Here is a 22,143-nt window from a genome sequence, read left to right on the forward strand (position 1 = left end):
TGCTTACAAGAAGTGACCATAAGACACATTTATGCTCACACAACTGCCTTGATGTACCTGCGTGAAACACGCTCTGATCTCTGTTACTGCTTTGCAGCACAGGGGTAAGGAAAGTTACACCATACAAGAGAACTCATGTGGAAAGTGTATTGGAGGTGGGGGGAGGGGAAGGGAGCGAGGCTGGTCTCTGGAGCTGGGTTCGGAGGAAGAAAGGGTGGGGGTTAGCTGTGGTCTCTTTTATGAGGGGATGTTGCATAAGTGCACAGAGAATGGCTGTAGGTAATGTCACACCCTGCCAGGTCCCAAGGGCAGGCCAGTGTAATGCCTGAATGCCAGCAATCTCTAACTAGAAAGCTTGGCCCAGAATTACTTCGTTAGCAGTTAATAGTTCATCGCTCATGTTTGGGGATCAAAGAGTTTTAGTCCCAGTAGAGATGCTAAGGAATCCCAGAAACGTATGCAAATACAAGTATGTTAAGGAGCCAGCCAGCCAGAGCACACCGTTCTCCTAAGGTCTACTCAGCGTGGCGGTTTATTTATTATCTGCTCTCACACAGAACTCATGCCTCTCACAGTGACAATGACCAAGTTCTTAGATTTTCAGTTTATTTGATGCTTAAGGTGAAAACAGACAAGGAAGTTGCTGGAAAACCCTGGAAAGGCTAAAAAGATTGTAACGAACCATGTAATGTTTAAATTTCCTAAAAATACAAGTATTTTTTTCAAAATCACCCCCATTAGTAATCACGTTCTTACTGACTACAAGGCCATCCAATAGTTCACAAATCATTTTATTATTATTTTCTTATTGGGTAATGGCTATTCTTGAACCTGTGGTCAGATTAGAAGGTTAGGCAGATGGTACTTTCAATTCAAATGGATTTTTATGCCATTAAAAGAAGTGTTTGCTCGGCCTAAGAAGAGTATTGACTCTAAGAGTCCCAGGCTCCAGACCATTTCCTGTGGGATTCTCTTCCACCACCTTCCAATTAGTCAGTCCAAATGATGTTTCCCTAAACACAGACGTTTATTTCTCTCTGGAGGGTTGCCTTCTACCCCAACCAAGAAAGATGATCTTGGAAAATAAAGGAAGTTCTCTATACTTCTGCTGCCCCCAGTCCACTATTTATGATTAATCACAGCGTCCCGATGAGTGACAAGAGAAAAAAAGCACTGTTCCCTTGTCTGTCTCACACAGAAAACCATTTGTTGCAGCTTGAGTCGGAGCCAACTTCCATTGTTTAGGCGATAATTAGTCAAATTATACCAATCACTAGTAATAATAACAAAAATTATATAATTGTAATTTAGACCAACAACCTTGGACTTATGAAAATAGAAGTTGGGGTACTGCATTGCATAATATATCATTACAATTCTATACTGCTAAACTCAAGGTTTTGTATTAGTTGATTGATTTAAATGCCTTAATCTAAACATCCCTAAAGTAACAAAACCACGTTAAGTTCCACAAAATGCTCAAGGATCACTTTATCTTACATGTGTCAGTCCACTATCGAAATAGAACAAGACCCTCATGTAAACAACAACTTCAGATATGTCACAAGTAAGGGCTGACTCCGCAGAACTGTTTCTGAGAACTGGCCCTCGTTCAAATTATTGGCCGATTAAAGCAAATCAACATCGTTTCTAGTCAGAGACATGCTGAAACCGTTCTGCACCCAGAGCCGGTGAAGTTCCCTGTCAGAAGGGCTGTGTATACAAAAACCAGCGTCAGGCTGGCCGCCTCACATCAGCAGAAGGACGAACAAAAGACTCTTGCAGCACAGTAGGCAAATTTCCCCTTTAATAAGCAGCCAGGAGAAAGCAATATTTCAGTGTTTGCTTTCCTTCCTCTGAGGGAGAAGGTTTCCCTAGGACTTATTTTACTTCCTTTTTTCTCTGTCCTATTTTCTTGGCTCCCACAGTCAGCTCCAGTAGCAACATGACAATACCACTTTCCACTTGCCCAGAGCGCCTTTTCTCTCAAACTCTCAGCTGTGGTCTATGCGAGGAGAGTATAAAACAGGGGGAACAATGCAAACATCCAAGTTCATCCTCTCATACAAATGTTTGAGAGACCTAGAATCATATTAACTCAGTGCAGGGCATGGAGGATGTCCCCTGCAGCCCGAATCTGGCCTGCTGAAAACCCTAACAAATGAGCAAACAAAGTCACCAGAAAAAAAAAAAATGTTTAGTAGCCATGAGGCCTCTGGTAAGATAGGCCATTATCTTGGGCTGTGTCCCACATATAAAACAGAGCATGCCTTCATGAAGATGTGAAGGGCACCCAGCTTGAATCTCCTAAAGCAAAACTGGGGCCAGGGGGTGGGGGGTTGAAATCGAGACTTTTAGAATTCTAAAATTAAGTCTGAAGCAGACACTTAGAAAATATTCATGTTTCATTTTTGTTATTTAAGAAATGAAAAAGCTTACTTGTTTATGGAAGACACATCTCAAAATTAAAATACCAAAAGATTGTTGATGCTCTCCCTATCTCTATCCCCACAAATCCTGCTTTACAAATATCTATGCTCTCTGATGGAGGCTTAAGATGCTCGAGCGGCAGAGCGCTAGAAACCCTCAAGATTCCTTCCTTTCCACTCTTGGCATCCATAATGACCTTTAAACACAGAACAGCGTCCCCTTCACGTTCTGTCAAAGTTGCAGCTGATTTTCTCAGGCTTTATCAGCTAATTAGAAGAGCTGCTGCATGGGGGGCTGGAAATTTCTCATCTCTTAGCCCAGATTTTGAACCTAGTGAACTTGAAATAAAATACACACAATACTTGTGTGTGCTCCTACACCAAAAGAAACGGAGAAAAGTAAATCTACTGCAGTACACAAAAATATCTTTTCTCTCCTTTAATTTTTTACTGATGTGTGTGTCTGTTTTTGTGTGTGTGCCACATGTGTATGGGTGTCAATGGGGGCCAGAACAATTTGATAGATACCCTAAAACTGGAGTTGCAGGTAGTTGGAAGCTGCCCAACACTGGTGTTTGTAAACTCAGGTCTTTTGGAAGAGCAGCAAGTACTCTTAACCACTGAGCTATCTTTTCAGCCTTATGAGGTTTTATTATAAGCATCTATTTCTTCTAAAGTTAAGAAAATAAAGAATTTTCAAAAAAAGATTATCCATCATTGTATGCATATATATACATATATTTAAATATATTTATTTAAACATACACAACAAATCAAATACAACACATATAAGAGGATAGTATATCATGGCAAAGTAAGATTTAGCCTAGGAATGCAAGGCTGGCTCAATACTGGGAAATCTATCGATATAATACACATGATCATCTTAATATCTATATATGGTGCTTTTAGTAAGCAAAAATAAAAATAAATAAAAATGGCTTCAGGCAATAAATGTGTCTACACTAGACCTTCAGCAAGCATCATATTAAATGCTGAAAGAACAAATGTTTTCTCCCTAGAAGCAAGAATAGGATAAGGGTGTCTGCTCTCACTACTGAAGGCCTTAGCAGACACAAAACAGTAAAAATCAGAAATGCAAACGAATAGGAAACAAGTAAAATATTCTCTGTTTGAAGAAAAACGAAAGTATCCAAGGTATCAACAACATTAGTTATTAAAGAAATTAAAATCTCAGTGATGTACAAGTACACACTTATCACAGTAGCTTAAAGCAGGGATAAGGTGTGTGGTGGTATGTGTGCCTCAGCGTGTGTTTCAACATGGATAAGGTGTGTGGCGGTGCGTGTGCCTCAGTGTGTGGAACAGCAGAACCCTGTTAGTGGTGGTGTAAATAAATATTGCTGGAGCCACTCTAAAAAACAGCTTACATTTTTATAAAGCTAACCACGTATTTTGCAATTCTGTTTCTAGATATTATGCAAGAGAAATAAAAACTCATTTCCGTAGAAAACACCGATTTTATCATTTTAAGGTTTTTTTCTCAGTTTTTTTTTTTTTTTTTTTTTAAGCTGGAGACAACACAGTGTTGCTCTTTGACCTGGAAGCAAACTTTGGTCCATCTCTGCAATGAGATTCTCACTTAGCAATACAAAGACAAGAATTACTCATTCACGCAGCATCAGGGATGAAGTGCGAATGCCTTTTGCTAAGTGAAAGGCTCAAAAGACTGCACCCTGTGTGAATCACCCCCACAACAGGACAGCAAAGGAAAAAACACATGACAGAAAATAGGTTTGTGGTCACCGGGGACTGTGATACGACCTTGAGGAGGGACTGGAGATAAAGTCCAGGAACGGAGATTTTTTGAAAACAGTGTAACTGTGTGAGTGTCAAAGATAACAGTCCAAAAATATGAATTTTCTGTAGGTCAACACTGTACATGGAAGAGTGAGTTGACACACACAGATGAAAACGTGAAAAACTGGGAGGCTGTACACCAACATACCAACAAGCATCCTCTCCTTAATGTGTATTTCAGAAGGTTACATTTTCTTCCTTGTCTCTTTCTGAGATTTTCAGATGATCCCTGATCCGTGTGCATTGCTTTTGTCTTTTTTTTTGTTTGTTTGTTTTTAGGTTTTTTTTTTTTTTTTTTTTTTTTTGAGACAGGGTTTCTCTGTGGCTTTGTAGCCTGTCCCCACTTGGGAGGCAGAGGTAGGTGGAGCTCTGTGAGTTCGAGATCATCCTGGTCTACAAGAGCTAGTTCCAGGGCATTGCTTTTGTTTCTAAGAGGAAAGAAAGTCATATTGCTTCTCTCTGTTCATGTGAGCCTCCAGCCTCAGTGAAGACAGCAGTGCCTCTCAGAGCCCTCTGCCCGGCTCCAGAATTCCAGTCTGGCTCCCCTCTTCCCACCCGGACCCTCTGTCCTTTCTAACAGTTCTAGAATGGCAATCCTCATTTTAAAGAAGCTGGGTTGGTTGATTAATGCCCATTCTCGTTTCTCCTGTCTATGCTGACAGTAAGCCTGAGTCAAGACGGACAGAGCTGTTACTACAAGCCGGACACAGCCAGGTGCGCTGTAAAATTTCTCATACAATCCGAGCCCAGCAACTTTGAATGATGTGTCTTTTTTCAGTCCTTGACTTGGAGATACTCATGGTCATCAACTAATGAGACGAAAGTTGGATAAATCCCGAGTCCAGATTCTTAACCATCTTGGTGGCATGAGGTGATTAGAAAACATGGCATCTAAAGGAAGGGCTAAATTCTAAAAGACTGGCTTGCTGCTCATTAGCTCTGTGATCTCAGAAAAGTTGCTTAACCTTCCGGAACCTGCTCCTACCTCTTTGACTGTCATGAGGACCTCCAGTTCCCATCAAGAGGACCAACGGCCTAACTGTTCAGTAACAGCACCAGGCTCTTGTTTCTCCCTCAGTGCTCGCCTACCTCCTCACCCAGGAATATCCTGCCTTTTCTTGTTCCCTTTCTCTGTCCAACAGGACTCAGCCTAAGATGCTGGATCCAAAACAACACTGCTTTACATGCCCCTTTATAGTTAGATGGTCGGGAATAATTTTATGACTGTTCATTTTACCGTCAATCAAAACGTATGGTTATTTACATTTTAAACATGGTCTAAGGACAATCCTCCTGCTGCAGCCTCCCAAGTGGTAGGAATATAGGTATGTAACATCAAGCGGCTGTCTCATCTGATTATTTTTAAATGTAATTGAATATGATGAAGTAAGTTTAAAATTACGTTTTTCACTTACACTAGTCATATTTCAGCGTTAGACAGCAGCAATGCAGAGTGTGTTCCTTACCTTCAATGCTCTCCAATATGCAAACCCTCGGAGGTTCCGGAAGCCCAACAGTGCCTAACAGTGACTGCAAAGAAGAAACTCAGGTGGGTGCTGTGTTTAGCTTTGATGAGCCATAATTTGATGAGAAAATAACACAAGCCTAGCCTATGAAATACTAATTAAATTATGAAAGCAATTTTTAACTTGAGTTGCAAAAGATCTAATTTCTGAAGAGCCAGAAATCATTTCCTCTATGACACAGGCTCTTAGATGCGGAAAGGCCTACGTGAAATACTCTTCTGCAAAACCTTATCTCAAACAAATCTGCAATAAGATTTCAATGTGCCTGGCAAATATTGCCCCGGCAACCGGCAACATTTCAATAGAAGTGAAATGAATATGTTTACCTTATTGCAAAGGTGACTGGCTAAGGTCAAGTGATTTAGCCAAGGTCACCTTTCAGCATTACTGCCAGGTCCCAGTGCCCTTGGACACCTGAGCCCCTATGTCAGCCTCTCTTCCTGAAACACTGGAGCTCAAAAATCACTCCTATACCCTTAGGACATTTTATAGCAGCTAATGACACCACTTATTCTGAGTGCCTCCAATTTGTAAGCTTTCTGCAAGAGCAGCCGCCGAGGCCAGGGAAACCCCCAACTCTGTCATATAAACAGCTCTGTGACATTGAGTCACCACACAGAGGGAAGGACACACATGCACACACACACGCGTGCACACACACGCACGCACCAGACCAAGTTTCTACCATTCCACTAACACTGCTACAGGCAAGTGTGCTGTTAAGAAATGATGGGAAAATGGTAAATCTGCGTTACTACACCCGACCCCCACCGTATACTAAAAGGTTTCTCCTAATGCTAACACACACAAAAGGGCCACATTTCAGACAGGAGGATGAGGTGAGAAAGTGGCTTCGGGCATAAGATAACTGAGATGCTCATAGAAGATAAATTGTTTCTTGATAATTAGATATGAGGTGATATTTTTGTCTTCTGAGCCATTGTTTAGTATAATTCAAAAAAGACTAAAAATTCCAAGGAGATAAATGTCTTCTTTATGTGCTCAATCTCTTTATGATTATGTCCAAGACAACTCAACAAGAAATTTCATGAAATTTATTTGATAGTCTTATTTGCCAATTATTTTCAATATTCAAAGGGTTCATTTTTTCAACCAAACTGTAATAAAGAGTTGAAGAAGAAAGTTAGTCCAGAGTACATCATCTAGAAGAAGAAAGGGGATAGATAGGCATTTCAACAAATGACATTAGCAAAATGAACCTGATTTTATGTTTTAAGTATTCCAAGATAGATGCTGGAATCCTAGGATAAATAATTGGCCCCAATTATTAAAAGTGAGAAATCTAACAAGGCACAAGATCAAAGTGCGTGAAGACTGTGTTAGCCCCGCTCTCATTCATTAACGACTCAGAGATGCTTTCCACTGCCCTTGTAGTTCATACTCAAGATGATTTCTTAACTAACAGCCTTGCTTATTGCGGCCAATTCGCTTGACAGGGGTTCTGTATACTGACATTCTGACAGACTAGTACTCCAGGTCCATAGAGAAACAGCATGAGGATAATCTGCAGCCAACACTCATATTTTAAGGGAGAAGTAGAGGAATAACACAGCTGAGAACGGGAAAATCAACGGTGCCAACAAAAACTTTCCTTTACTGTGGTTTGCATGGAAACCCACCCCATCTGCAGCCCTGGAAGGTATGGTGGATCTCTTCATTAAAGAGATTTGGATGGGAAGGGAGGATAAAGACTCTGAGGGACACGGAGTATAGAAGACAGACACTGAGGAGAAAGTGATGGGCAGAGAACACAGCTAGATGACTTGGAGAGGGACCAGAGAAAGAAGGAAACACTCTAACGTAGAGCTAGTTGGTGGTGGAATTTTTGTTTTTTTAAAACCACACTGCACTGTGAGTTCATGCTCTGGGGCTCTCTTCTGAGAAACATCTAACCTTGGAGCTTTCACTCACACCATTCCTGTGATGCCCCTCTCCAGAAAGTAATCTCCAAAATATTCAGATCATGAAGTTATTGCTCATTTGAAACTAATCTGTTGATACCATTACTTAATACGGCTGCCCATACCGCTCTAGGACCCTGGCCTCTCCTCAGTCACGACAAGAGATCATCGCTTCTGACACTTGCCTTAGTCAAGACATCCTCTCCGCCTAAGCAGCAGGAGGTAGAGATATTGTAAGGGTGACTGAGTCTAGGGAAATGGCAGTAGAGTTGTACGGTCATTCAGCTGATGACGTTGACTTGGCATTCCATTAGAATATATGAAGCAGTCCAGTCATCTTTGTGTTAAATTGCAAGCTACAACATTGACTAGGCCAGCAGTTCTTTGTGTGCAACGGAATCAGCTGGGATGGGATGTGCTGAAATACACAGGGCTGAACCCTCCCCGCAGTCTCCAACTCAGTATGTCTGTCTGGAGACACACCATAAAAATACCAGGTATTTAAAAGGGTGAGGCTGTAGGAAGTTCTCTCTCTCCCTCCCCCCACCTTTGTGTGTGTGTGTGTGTGTGTGTGTGTGTGTGTGTGTGTATGTGTCTGTGTATGTTAGATTAGTAGATGCAAAGAAGAAAGATATCACCTCTTCTGTGATATCTGGCGAGCCCAGTTCTCTTGAAACTTGGATGTGCAGACTCAAAGTGACAGGCCTGGGATGGGTCCTTAATTCTACATTTCTACCAAACTCTCAGGCCGCGATGCTGACCTTAGAATCACACTGAGTTTCAGGGTCCTAGTATAACCAGGCAGTGTTGCTACATGTATTCTTGAGGGCTATCAGTATTGAAATCCTTGGGCTCCTTGGGAGAGTAGGGGAATTCCTGGTCTACCAGAAACTCTGGAGGTGGGACACATGGTCTCCACGTCAAGCCAGAGTTTCTTGAGCTCCTCTGTAGATTCGGAACACTGGTCTGGCAGCTGAAGGTAACAAGTAAGTACTTAGGGACCAGCACTTCCAGTCACTGACTGTTGGTTATTACGTCTTCATCTTATTCTCTGTCCTGTGTTTGCTGTTGATGACATCATCAGAAAGGGTAAAAAGGATCTTCCAATACGAAGGAAAACTTTTTTTTAATATTTATTTATTTATTATGTATACAATATTCTGTGTGTATGTCTGAAGGCCAGAAGAGGGAACCGGACCTCATTATAGATGGTTGTGAGCCACCATGTGGTTGCTGGGAATTGAACTCAGGACCTTTGGAAGAGCAGGCAATGCTCTTAACCTCTGAGCCATCTCTCCAGCCCCCGAAGGAAAACTTTTAATGATCTGTGTTGCTCTGTCTAAGCAAGAACCTCCACAAAGAAAACAAAACTGGAAACTAGACCATCTGTTAAATTTTTTCACAAATTTAAATTATTCGCATCTTACCTATTTTGTTTTTGTAGGCAAACACAAATTGTTGTCTAGACTTCTTTTGTTAGTAGTAAGTGAAAAATGTTGTTGTGATGATTGCTTCATATGTTGCTAAATCCAGAAGATAGAAGCAGCTTGCCAGAAAATGCCATATTGAAGTTTCCTAAACACTACAGAAAATAGAAATTATTTACAGTTAGTATTCAACATTGGCAAACAAGTCATGCTATTAAAGACGGATTTGCATATGTTATATTAAGAGGCATGCAAATGTATATGCAAAACTAGACATAATTAATCATCTCCACCAAGGATGAGTACCCCATTGCCCAGTTTTGCCAATCCCTGGTCCCTTTCTTTTGGACGCAGCTGTACATTTCCCATCCCCTAGGAGCTCAGCATATGTTCAGCAACTGTCTCTTCACCCCAAATTTTTGTGCTAACACCTACGCTTGAAGGCCTGAACCACTTGTAAAGGATTCCATGTTCTCATCCAAAGATCAAGAAAATAAAAGTTTAAACATCACGAAATATAAACGGTTGCCATTGGGCCTACCATCAGGGCCACCTAGAAATCTAGCTGAAAGTTCAGTCCCCAGCCACCTCAAGATTCAAATTCAGTGAGTCTTGAGTGGCCAGGAAATGTAACTTTCACAGGATCGGCGCGGCCTTGCACAGACTTTGGGTAGAGTATGGGAAGTAGCAATACTATTGTTGTTATTTAGTTAATATTAATTTAGCATCCTTATGTGGCAGACATTTTACTAAGCACTTCGCATGGCATCACGGTAGCTCCCCACTCTGAGATGAGGAAGCTAGGACTCAGAGAAATGCTTGCAGCTGTCCAGGTGTTTCACTTTACCACTGTGTGGTGGGAGGGCCATTTAAGAAGATAGGCAAGACATTCAAGCCATTTGCAGGTGAGGACTGTTGGGCTAGATGCCCGTGGAGTTCTTGCTGACCCAGTGTTTGGTCCTTCTTGGACATGCAATGTTCAGCCTTCTTTTCTTAGTCAGAGATAGTTTATTCTTTGAAGAGAGTGTTTTATTCCTATCACTAGGCCAAGCACTCAGGGGGCTTGACTGAGAAGACCTGGCAGCTGGGGTTATGACATATTCCATAAAGGGATACAAACTGCTTTCATTCTGGAGAGATCCCAGAGGGCAGAGATGCAGAGGTATCTATCCATATATGTAAACATTGCTTGTTCTTTCATATCTGGCCAATCTGATCTTCTCAATCAAATCACTCATTGATTGGCATATAGGTCAAGTTAAAGATTCCAAATCATTGTCTATCTTCACCACATAATCATCTGTTAATGTTTTGTTACAATGTTATTAACTTTTTCTTAATGGTAAATCTATTGAGGTAAGTCTTCTGCGGTTCAGTTCACTTCTAGCTCTGCCTCGGCAGTATTTTTTTTCCCCAAAGAAGTAGGCAAGAGAGCAACAGAGGAATGGCAGCTGTGGAAACGAACGGGAGGACAAGAATGTCAAATTTGATTAGGGCAGACCACTGGCGTAATGAAAGAGACAGAGCTGACACTGTGCTCTGGTGAAAAGATAATGATGAAGGCCAAGCTCGTCAACTGGACCGGTGCCCAGCGCTGCCTGTGTACCAAGCCCAGAGAAGCAGTCAAACAGCATGTACCCAATGCGACCTGTAAACAAGGGGTCACAGCAAGGCCGCTGGAGTCAGCCCCATCAGAGTGTCATGGCAGTGAGGGAAAAATATGGTAGCCTTCTAAAAGGGGTTTCTGTGCCCTTGGATAGCAAAAGAACCATTTGCATAAAGGGGAGTTTTTTTCCTAGGTCTGAATCCTCTTTTCATGAGGCATTTGTTGCTTGGCAACATGTGGCAGTGTTCGCTGGTGTCCTGAGGACTTCTCAAGCATCTTTGTATCTACACTCTGAGACCTCCTTTTATTAACTAACACCACACTGTGGTTTGCTATGATTTTATCTCTCACACATGCTAAACTGAAAGCTCTGTGAGGGCAAGGTATAACTATAGTGCCTTCCAAAAACCTCCTAATGACGTAGCTAGAACTCTAGACAAGTCGGATGAATTGATGAAGGAGAAAATTAGCCACTAATACTATCATAGGTAGTTCTTCTTAATGACACCCATTTTTTAAAAAATGTGAAGTGTTTGTTTTGGTTATGCTGATGCTAAAGTGGGCTGCCTTAGACCGCTCGGCCATCCTGACATCCAGCCTGGTGATGGTGGCGCACGCCTTTAACCCCAGCACTCGGGAGGCAGAGGCAGGCAGATCTCTGAGTTCGAGACCAGCCTGGTCTACAGAGCTAGTTCCAGGACAGGCTCCAAAGCCACAGAGAAACCCTGTCTCGAAAAACCAAAAAAAATAAAAAAAATAAAGTGGGCTGCCTCAGACTGAAGGTGTGTGTGTGTGTGTTGTGTGTGTGTGTGTGTGTGTGTGTGTGTGTGTGTTATGGGTGTGGGTGTTTTCACCCTGAAGGCAGGGAGGGTGATTTTGTCAACTTGATGGTAATGAGGCAGAAAAAAGGTCTACATAGGATGTCCAGATGGACCAAATCTCCTGTAAAAGAGAAGGCATCAGACCTTCCCCTACCCAGTCATTGCTAAGGAGCAGCCCTTAGCCTGACCAAATTGCAGCAGGACAGGTGGATGCTTCCTTTGCCAGTGTGTGTGCCCTTCTTCCTGGCATTGCATGACTATGCAAAGATTCTTGGGGAGCAAATGATCCTGTTCCAGAAAATTACAGCTTCAACATTTTCCTCCTCCTCCTCCTCCTCCTCCTCCTCCTCCTCCTCCTCCTCCTCCTCCTCCTCCTCCTCCTCCTCCTCCTCCTCCTCCTCTGTAGGGATAAGTCCCGCCCCTTAAGGGGCATGTTTGCATGGGCTAATGTTTACCTATAAATCTGGCAAGCGTGCTCGCAGCGCTCACTTCTGCTTTCCTGGTCTCCAAGGGAACGGTGGTTCTGTAAGTCTATTTCCCCATTAAAGCTGTATATATTTTTACAATCTGTCTGCATTCATTTACGCTGTTACATTTTGGCGTCCAACGTTGGGCTATTTTGCCCCCACCCTGGCACAGAGGTGCAAGCTCGATCTTTCCCAGCCTTTGTGAGCAAGATTAGCTACCGGAGCTCAGGAAGCGCGATTGGACTCAAGCGGGTAGCCCGCTAGCTAACACAGCACGCTCCCGGGTGCCTTTTTTTTTAGTTCCTGACTCGGGCCCCAGTGCCTAGTCCAAGATACACTCGGCCTTCAGGCCCATAATATCCAGAGAGGCAGGCGGATCTCTGTGAGTTCGAGGCCAGCCTGGTCTACAAGGACAGGAACCAAAAGCTAAGGAGAAACCCTGTCTCGAAAATAAAAATTAAAAAAAAACAAACAAACAAAAGATAGAGAGCATGGCCCAATCTGTTAGACATTGATAGGGGCAGGTACTCATTTCTCATATTCTTGACCTTGAGATTGGGAAGGCAGAAGCGAGCTCCGCTCGCCAGATTTATAGGTAAACATTAGCCCGAGGCGAACATGCCCCCTAAGGGGCGGGACTTATCCCTACACTCCCTCTCTCTCTCTCTCTCTCTCTCTCTCTCTCTCTCTCTCTCTCTCTCTCAACCAGGGCCTGGGGATCTTGACTCGATAATTTCAAGGACCAAATGAGATGGGCCATGCTTTACAATGTGTTTTTTTTTTCTATATCACTACACACACCCCCTTCCATTTTCTTTTTGTAATCACCTGCAATTAGTTTTCCTATTTAGAACAGAAGATACAGTCTCTTGATCACCTAGTTGAATTGTGTTTAATTAACTCCACATTTGATGAAACCTAGGCTATTAAAAATGGTTAGACACAGATTGCCATATTTTCTTACAGGGAGGCAAGAAGCTGACTTGAGACCCATGTTAGAGATTCGTGGCGTTTCCCCAGTGGAGTCTTTAACATTTAAGTCACCTCTCTGTGTCTTAGATATTTAAGGTACACAGTCCTGCCTCTGCCTTATTAAAGAAGAGGGACATGGGAAAAATAAAAAGACATAGAGATAGTCAACAAGTATATCAAAATATGATCAGCATCAATTACCCCTCACTCAGTACGAGTAGACTGCAAGTGCTGGCAAGGACACAAAACTCTTACCCACTGTTGATGAGAATGTAAATGAGTGCAGACAACGATGGAAAACAGTATGGAGGCGGCTTAAAAACCAAAAATAGAACTGCCACATGCAAACCGCCCTACTACTGGGTAAAATATCCGGAGGAAACAAAACCATTAGATGAGAAAAATAATTTAATTCAGCACTATTCACAGTAACCAAGATATAGAAGAAACCAAAGTACTTGCTGATGGATGAATAAATAAAGAATATGTGACAGATATATGAAGGATACCATCCACCCATAAAAAGTATGGAATTCTGTTATCAGTAGCAACAAGGATAGACTTGCTGGTACTGGGTGAAGTAAGCCAGGCACCGAAAGACAAATACCGAAACATCAGTCGTGAAGAACCATGGCCATAGGGACTAAGAGGAGTGGTGATGTGGGTGACTGAGAGAGGATACCTAATGGGTACCAAAGTTCAGTTAGGTAGCAGGAAGTAGTTCGGGCCTTCCACAGTAGTAGTGTAACTCCAATCCACAACAATTAACTACAAAAGAGTAATCAGAAGCTTCCTGATAGAAATTACAAATGCATGTAAGTCAATAAAAGCCCCAACCAGACATCTTTTTTTTTTTTTTTTTTGGTTTTTTCGAGACAAGGTTTCTCTGTGGTTTTGGAGCCTGTCCTGGAACTAGCTCTGTAGACCAGGCTGGTCTCGAACTCACAGAGATCCGCCTGCCTCTGCCTCCCGAGTGCTGGGATTACAGGCGTGCGCCACCACCGCCCGGCTTTTTCCAGCAAGGGAAATCTCCAGAGCTAGGAATGGGCTACATCTCACTGAGTTGCCTGCTAAAGGGGTCGGATGGAAACCCCCAAACAGCTCAGGCTAATTGACAAGGCTATTGGCTGCTTTCAGCAAACTAATGGTAAGGCCCTATTGTTGAAGACAATACTTAAATACCCCACTGAACACGGAGAAGCCTAGCTGGTACCCAAGTAGAACCCTCAGCCCTACTGACTAGTGTTCATGACACTGGAAGGCACTCTACACACTGCCGAAGGAGAAAGGGAACCATCAGCCCGGCTACAGTCCTGGCAATCCTTACTGGTGGTCTGCCTGCATGGTGATCTGGTTTAATAGTGGCACAAATGTTGTGAGAGTAACCAATCATTACCTGATTGGATTCAAGACCTACTCCGTGAAATGGAACCCATGCCCGACACTGCTTGGGTGGCTAAGCATCTGAGATTAGGTAGGTCATGGGCCTACAGGAAAATAGCAATAAAATGACTCCTAACCAGTGTCTCAATCAGCCATCATCAGAGAAGTTTCCTTCTGCCATAGAAGGCAACTCATACAGAGACCCACAGCTGGACAGTGTGGGGAGGGAGAGAGATTTTGGAATATCCAGTCCTAAATGGGATGTCTTCATCACATTCTTCCCCCAGGGTTCAGGTAACTGTGTGGAAGAAGAAGCAAGAGCTTGTAGAGGTCAGAGAGGAAGGCTGACACGGAGGAAACATTGTCCTCCAGACACCACGGGCCTGACACACATGTGAACTCACAGAGACGGAGGCAGCCTATGCGGGGCCTGCACACATCCAAACCAGATGGGGTCCCAGTGGTGAGGGGGAAAGTTTATCATCTCCCATCCCTAGCCAAGAAGTTATGCCCAACTAACAACCATTTGCAAAGGAAAATGAATTTTCTTCACTGGACTCTCACTGGGTATACAAGCCACATTTAGGGTCCTATGCCCAGCGGAAGATACAGACTAAATGGCATTTTCGTAGAGTCGTTGTCTCAGATGGCTTTGTTTTTTTAATCTTACCAGTCTTTCACTTATATATTATGGTTTCCAATTTGGTGTTTTTATGACTTTTTGGTGTGTGTGTGTGTTTCTTGTGCTTTTCTTTTTCTTTTTTTCCCTCATTCCCTTTTCTTGCCTGTTTGTTTTCTAAAGAGAGAGAGAAAGAAGGCATGAGGTTGGATGAGTGGAGAGGTGGGAAGGTTGTGGTAGGAGATGGGAGAGGGGAAACTGATCAGAATATATTACATGAAAAATTGTTTTCAATAAAAATTACAAATGTCTGAGAAAAAGTGCTCATAACCCTGATTTGGGGTAGTGTGTAGTGTGTGTGTGATAATATCATACATGTGATATATAAATGATATATTATGTATCAAAATATGTACAATGAAGTAGAAAAATAAACACCAAGGTCATTACTGCTGTTTCAAATCTGCAAGTATGTAAGAGATTATAAGTATTGACTATTGAAAATATTCCAGAATAAGTTAAGACTCCCCTTCGTGCTCCAGATATCATTCCTTTCTCCAACTCATATAGACTAGCTTAATGTCAATTCGTGGAAGTGAAGGAAAAAAAAATATGTGTGCACGTGTGTATATGTGTGCACGTGTGTATGTGTGTGCTCGTGTGTATGTGTGCGCACGTGTGTATGTGTGTGAACGGGTGTGTGCACGGGTGTATGTGTGTGCACGTGTGTATGTGTGTACATGTGTGTATGTGTGTGCACGGGGTGTATGTGTGTGCTCGTGTGTATGTGTGTGCACGGGTGTATGTGTGTGCATGTGTGTATGTGTGTGCATGTGTGTATGTGTGTGCACGTGTGTATGTGTGTGCTCGTGTGTATGTGTGTGCGTGTGTGTATGTGTGTGCACATGTGTCTGCACGTGTGTATGTGTGTGCTCGTGTGTATGTGTGTATGTGTGTGCACGTGTGTATGTGTGTGCGCGTGTGTATGTGTGTGCACGTGTGTGTGCACGTGTGTATGTGTGTGAACGGGTGTGTGCACGGGTGTATGTGTGTACACGTGTGTATGTGTGTACACGTGTGTATGTGTGTGCATGGGGTGTATGTGTGTGCTCGTGTGTATGTGTGTGCACGGGTGTATGTGTGTGCATGTGTGTATGTGTGTGCATGTGTGTATGCGTGTGCACGTGTGTATGTGTGTGCTCGTGTGTATGTGTGTGCGTGTGTGTATGTGTGTGCACATGTGTCTGCACATGTGTATGTGTGTGCTCGTGTGTATGTGTGTATGTGTGTGCGCGTGTGTATGTGTGTGCGCGTGTGTATGTGTGTGCACGGGTGTGTGCACGTGTGTATGTGTGTGCTCGTGTGTATGTGTGTGCGCGAGTGTATGTGTGTGCACGGGTGTGTGCACGGGTGTATGTGTGTGCACGTGTGTATGTGTGTGCACGTGTGTATGTGTGTACTCGTGTGTATGTGTGTGCACGGGTGTATGTGTGTGCATGTGTGTATGTGTGTGCACATGTGTATGTGTGTGCACGTGTGTATGTGTGTATGTGTGTACACGTGTGTATGTGTGTGCGCGTGTGTATGTGTGTGCTCATGTGTATGTGTGTGCTCATGTGTATGTGTGTGCGCGTGTGTATGTGTGTGCTCGTGTGTATGTGTGTGCTCGTGTGTATGTGTGTGCGCGTGTGTATGTGTGTGCTCGTGTGTATGTGTGTGTACGGGTGTGTGCACGGGTGTATGTGTGTGCACATGTGTGTGCACATGTGTATGTGTGTGCACGTGTGTATGTGTGTGCTCATGTGTATGTGTGCACGGTGTGTGCACGTGTGTGTGCACGTGTGTATGTGTGTGCACGTGTGTATGTGTGCACGGGTGTGTGCACAGAAATATGTGTGTGCACGTGTGTATGTGTGTGCATGTGTGTATGTGTGTGCACGTATGTATGTGTGTGCATGTGTGTATTGTGTGCTCGTGTGTATGTGTGTGCACATGTGTGTGCTGTCTTCATGTGTGGAGATTTAGAGATTATGACTCTTCCACATTTCCATTGATCAGGAAGTTTTACTGCCAGATTGAGTCTAGACTGAGCTTAAAGCTGGGGGGGGGCAGTCCTTCAATAGCAAAAGAAAAAGAGATAAAACACCCAAGAAAATCATTATCTATGTATAAATAGTTGAGGCCTTCAAAGGAGGTTTTTCCTTTCTACCATCCAACAATCACGACCGTTTCAATATTACACACGCAGGAAGTATAGCCCTCCTCTCCCACTTTACTACTTCCGATAGTCATATCATGGAAAGTAAGAACTTAGGTTTTCTTCTTCAAAGAGCTTCAAGATGAAATATATGCTTTCTACAGTCCGCTTACCTCCATCTCTCCTTAGAGTATGGAGGTTGCAGGAATGTCCACAAACATCATCTGCTACTTCCAGAGGGGAAATTGAATTATTATGGTAAAGAGGGGGTAACAGGAGAAGTCTGCGAGGGACGGTTGAGAGGCACCACTGTCGAGCCATTACGTGGGGCCTGTCAATCATCGCACTTGGGATTCTCAGGTGGTACAGTGAACTCCTCTGCAGCTCCCTGTCTCCTTACAGCTTAGCACACCGAGTCTCAAGCTGGCGATTTGAAGAGCGTTAACCTTCAGGGCTGTGGAAGAGAGGACAGAACAGACTGGTAGAAGCCGTATTGGTTACAGCCTCTGGTTCTCACACGGACTTGTGATGGGATGTGGAATGAGCCCCGGGATACTGGTTAGCTGCAGTATGTTCATGTGATGTCAAAACCATTGTAAAGATGAGAGGAGCAGGGCCTTAGTATGTTTCCCAGGCTGGTCTCCAACGTCTGGGGTCAAATAGTCCTCCTTGTCTTTTTAATATATTAGTGAATACATGAAATCTGAGAAATTCTTAACATAAAGTCTAATGATGATTAAAATATATATGCACAATAATATTAGAATAAAAGATAACCTGGTTCTGTGAAGTATTTCTCAAATGAAGGATCATACGCAGTAGACATTATAAAGACTAAGATATTCTTTGGGGAACAAATTCGTATAACTGTTCTCTATCACCATCTGCTTATATTATTTGACCAACACACTCTTTCTTCCCTCTTTTACCTATTGACATTCTACATAACCTATCGTACTATCGGGTATACCTTGGGAGATAATGGCTCAGTTCAGTGAACCTAGTTTTGAACCTAGCAAATAAACTGAGACCAAATATTAAGTGGTCATCTATTACCAGAATCAATTTCAGAATGAGAGACAAATGTCCCATCTCTCAGACTGCCACCGCCTCCAGCACAGAGGCCATGGGAGTGGTGTTCAGTACTAGAAAGAATTATATTTAAATCCCACCTGCATCTCTAGCACTGAAGTCGGCATCACTCTGCCGGTGGCCCACCTCATATCCTCTTCTTAAAGACATAAAGGAGCAGGACCCCTGAGCATGGTCTACCGGCCGGATCCTCAACAGTCAAAAAGTGCAAAGGTCTTGGGCAAACAGAGGCTAAGCGCTTCCAGGACTGCGTTTTTCATCTGTCCTCTCAGAGGGTCCTAGAAGGGTCCACCCCCGTTGCTTCACGGCATCCACAACTGGGCAGCAATACAGGAAAACTCCAAATCACCAAATTTCCCTGCCTCAAGTCACGCTGCCTATCCCCAGGTGTGTTACTCTTCTGTTTACTATGAAAAACATCTGTGTCATTTCTCGTGAGCCCATTAAACAGGCGCAGAGTTTCACACCCAAAGGTGGCTGCATTCCCGCAGGTGGAGGTGTGACGCGGGAAATGGCATCTAAATATAAGTTCGACTAGAACGGGAACTGTTAACAGATGAGAGCTGTCGCCAGGCTCAATGTTCCTCTCTTGCTTTCCCCACCCCTGGCGAATTTTCACGGATGTGGGGAAAGCATAAGAATAAAATGTTTACAAACACCGCTCTGTGTTGATGACACCTTCTGGTTTTTCTGTTATGCTGAACAAAAAGAGGAAGCTTCTCTGGATGCGGGGGAAGCTTCGGTGATAGCTCCCACAGTCTTTGAGCAACAGCAGTCAACAGCATCAGCATCAGCATCAGCTCAAGCTGTTCGTCTGGTGTCATGTTCCAGGTCTTGATGGGAAGAAAGGGGTAGCACCGCTGTATTAGACCCCTACCATAGCTACTTTTCTGTCATTGCTATACGACATCATGACCGAGGGGATTTATAAAAAGTGTTTATTTGGGGGCTCATGGTTTCAGGGGGTCATGACCAGGAGTATGGCAGCATGCAGGCGGAGTTGACTAACAGGTAGAACTTAGGCAATAAAGAGCAGCCATTGCACACCAGAACCTAGAGTGAGTTGGCCCAGTCTGAATCTCTTAGTCAACTGTGGCTCTGGTAACTGGGATACAGCATATAAATATGACGACCTGGTCTGACAAATGTACCACATTCCATATGCAGAATGAAACCCTGGTTGGAGCCTGTATCCAGAATGTGAAGTGTAGGGTAAAACATTAAAAATTCCCCTGGCCATAGCCAAAACGATCCTGTACAATAAAGGAACTTCTGGAGGCACCACAATCCCTGACTTCAAACTCTACTACAGAGCTACAGTACTGAAAACAGCCTGGTATTGAAATAAAAACAGACAGGGGGATCAATGGAACAGAATTGAAAACACAGATATCAATCCACACACCTACAAACACCTGATTTTTGACAAAGAAGCAAAATATATATAATGGGAAAAAGCATATTCAACAAATGGTGCTGGCATAACTGGATATCAACATGTAGAAGAATGAAAATAGACCCATATCTATCACCATGCACAAAACTCAAGTCCAAAGGGATCAAAGACCTCAACACAGAACCTACCACACTGAACCTCATAGAAGAGGAAGTGGGAAGTACACTTGAATGCATTGGCACAGGAGACCACTTCCTAAATATAACCACAGTAGCAGAGACACTGAGAGAAATAATTAATAAATGGGACATCCTGAAACTGAGAAGCTTCTGTAAAGCAAAGGACACAATCAACAAGGCAAAATGGCAGCCTACAGAATGGGAAAAGATCTTCACCAATCCCACACTGGACAGAGGGCTAAACTCCAAAACATACAAAGAACTCAAGAAATTGGTCATCAAAAGAACAAATAATCTAATTTTAAAAATGGGGTACAGACCTAAACAGAGAACTCTCAACAGAGGAATCTAAAATGGCTGAAAGACACTTAAGGAAATGCTCAACGTCCTTAGTCATCAGAGAAATACAAATCAAAACCACTCTGAGATTCCATCTTACACCTGTAAGAATGGCCAAGATCAAAAACACTGATGATAACTTATGCTCGAGAGGGTGTGGCGTAAAGGGAGCACTCCTGCATTGCTGATGGGAGTGCAAGCTGGTACAGCTGCTTTGGAAATCAATATGGCAATTTCTCAGAAAATTAGGAAACAACCTTCCTCAAGACTCAGCAATACCACCTTTGGGTATATACCCAAAGGATGCTCAATTGTACCACAAGGACATGTGCTCAGCTATGTTCATAGCAGCATTGTTTGTCATAGCCAAAACCTGGAAACAACCTAAATGCCCCTTGACCAAAAAATGTGTAAAGAAAAATGTGGTACATTTACACAATTCAGTACTACACAGTGGAAAAAAATGACATCTTGAAATTTGCAGGTAAATCTAGAAAACACCATAATGAGTGAGGTAACCCAAACACAGAAAGACAATTATCATGTGTTCTCACTCATAAGTGGGTTTTAGACATAAAGCAAAGAAAAATCGCCTACAATTGACAATCCCAGAGAACCTAGACAACAAAGAGGACCCTAAGAGAGACATACATGGATCTAATCTACATGGGAAGTAGAAAAAGACAAGATCTCCTGAGTAAATTGGGAGTGTGGGGACCATGGGAGATGGCAGAAGGGGAGGAGGAGGAAGGGAGGAGAATGGAGAAAAAATATAGCTCAATAAAAACAAAAATAAAATAAAATAAAAAAATCAACAAAATTCCTCTGGCCTTCAGTTTACTTTGGATTCACATGGCCTCCTAACTCTTCCAAATGAGTGTTTAAAGTGACATGTAAATTTTACTATCTCTTACCTGGGGTCCTTGGCTAAAGTTTGCTGGCCTAGCCATGTTCTGTATGGTCATCAGAGTTTTTGTTTCTCTCTAAGTCTAATTGTTTTACTCCTATGTTCCAAAACTTCTACATAGAAGATAAGACACCTACTTCCACCTGCTGGCCCTGGCTCATCTTCTAATCACTTCCAGAAATGCCCCACCACCGGCAGGGACCTTCCCCATCTCTGCTACTTCTGTGACCTGGCATGTGCTGTTCTCAGTTGGCAAGCTTCTCTCTCTCCCTTTACCACCTGGTCAAGGTTCACTTATTCTTGGGGCCCAGCCCAATTGGTTCTCTTTTCTCGGAAACTTTCCTGGCATCTGCTGGACTCTGCATCCATCACCACCTTTCCTCTGGGCCAGTGTGATGTCACCCACCCCGTACCAGATTCCCATGCAAGTGAACCTCCTGCGTGGTGCGTATTTTATATCCTAGACATTCTAGAGTTAGTGTCCCAGGAGCAGCTGTGAGCCTCGAAAGCAGAGACCACGCCTTAGCTACCTTTTATTTTTCCATTGTACAAGAGAGTATCTGCATCACTTAGCACTCACCCAATACCTGTGTGTTCAATTCCTGGGGTTCAGAACCCTGACACCACAGAGCAATCTAGATACGAGGACAATGTCAACTCACTTGCCTTTGTGCACATCCTTGTAGTGCACTTTCTTTTGAAAATTTCACAGTGGATTTCTTTTAATTTATTCCATAGAATTGTGAGAGAAAAACAAGACTACATCTTTCATAAAGCAATGTGATGTAAAAGGTCCCCAGTCTTGTCTAAGATCTAGGAAAAGTGTATAAAACGCACATTTCCCATGTGACTTTCAGAGGCCCTCTTCTGCCTTTTCTCTCTTATGGAAATGCCATCAATCCAGGGAAGAATGACACTGACAAGCTATGCTAATCGGAGGTGGGTGGAATGATTGAAGTTCCTTCACTTTATATCCCCACATAGACACTCAGACCCTTTGGAGGCTTGGTGGTGGGGGTAGCGGTGCTTGGGGCTTGACC

General features: G+C 43.2%; 1 long non-coding RNA gene across 1 annotated transcript in view; it reads right to left on the reverse strand.

The window, feature by feature from the left end:
* Window positions 1–22,143, reverse strand: part of LOC121452088 — a 103,599-nt gene that overhangs the window by 28,091 nt on the left and 53,365 nt on the right. The window contains exon 2 of the long non-coding RNA XR_005974812.1: window positions 9,126–9,280. This is a non-coding gene — a long non-coding RNA (uncharacterized LOC121452088). The remainder of the gene's footprint in view (window positions 1–9,125; window positions 9,281–22,143) is intronic.

The sequence above is a fragment of the Microtus oregoni genome, unplaced genomic scaffold (genome assembly GCF_018167655.1).
Source record: "Microtus oregoni isolate MIOR12 unplaced genomic scaffold, Mior012 000009F_ref0000495, whole genome shotgun sequence".
NCBI lineage: Eukaryota > Metazoa > Chordata > Mammalia > Rodentia > Cricetidae > Microtus > Microtus oregoni.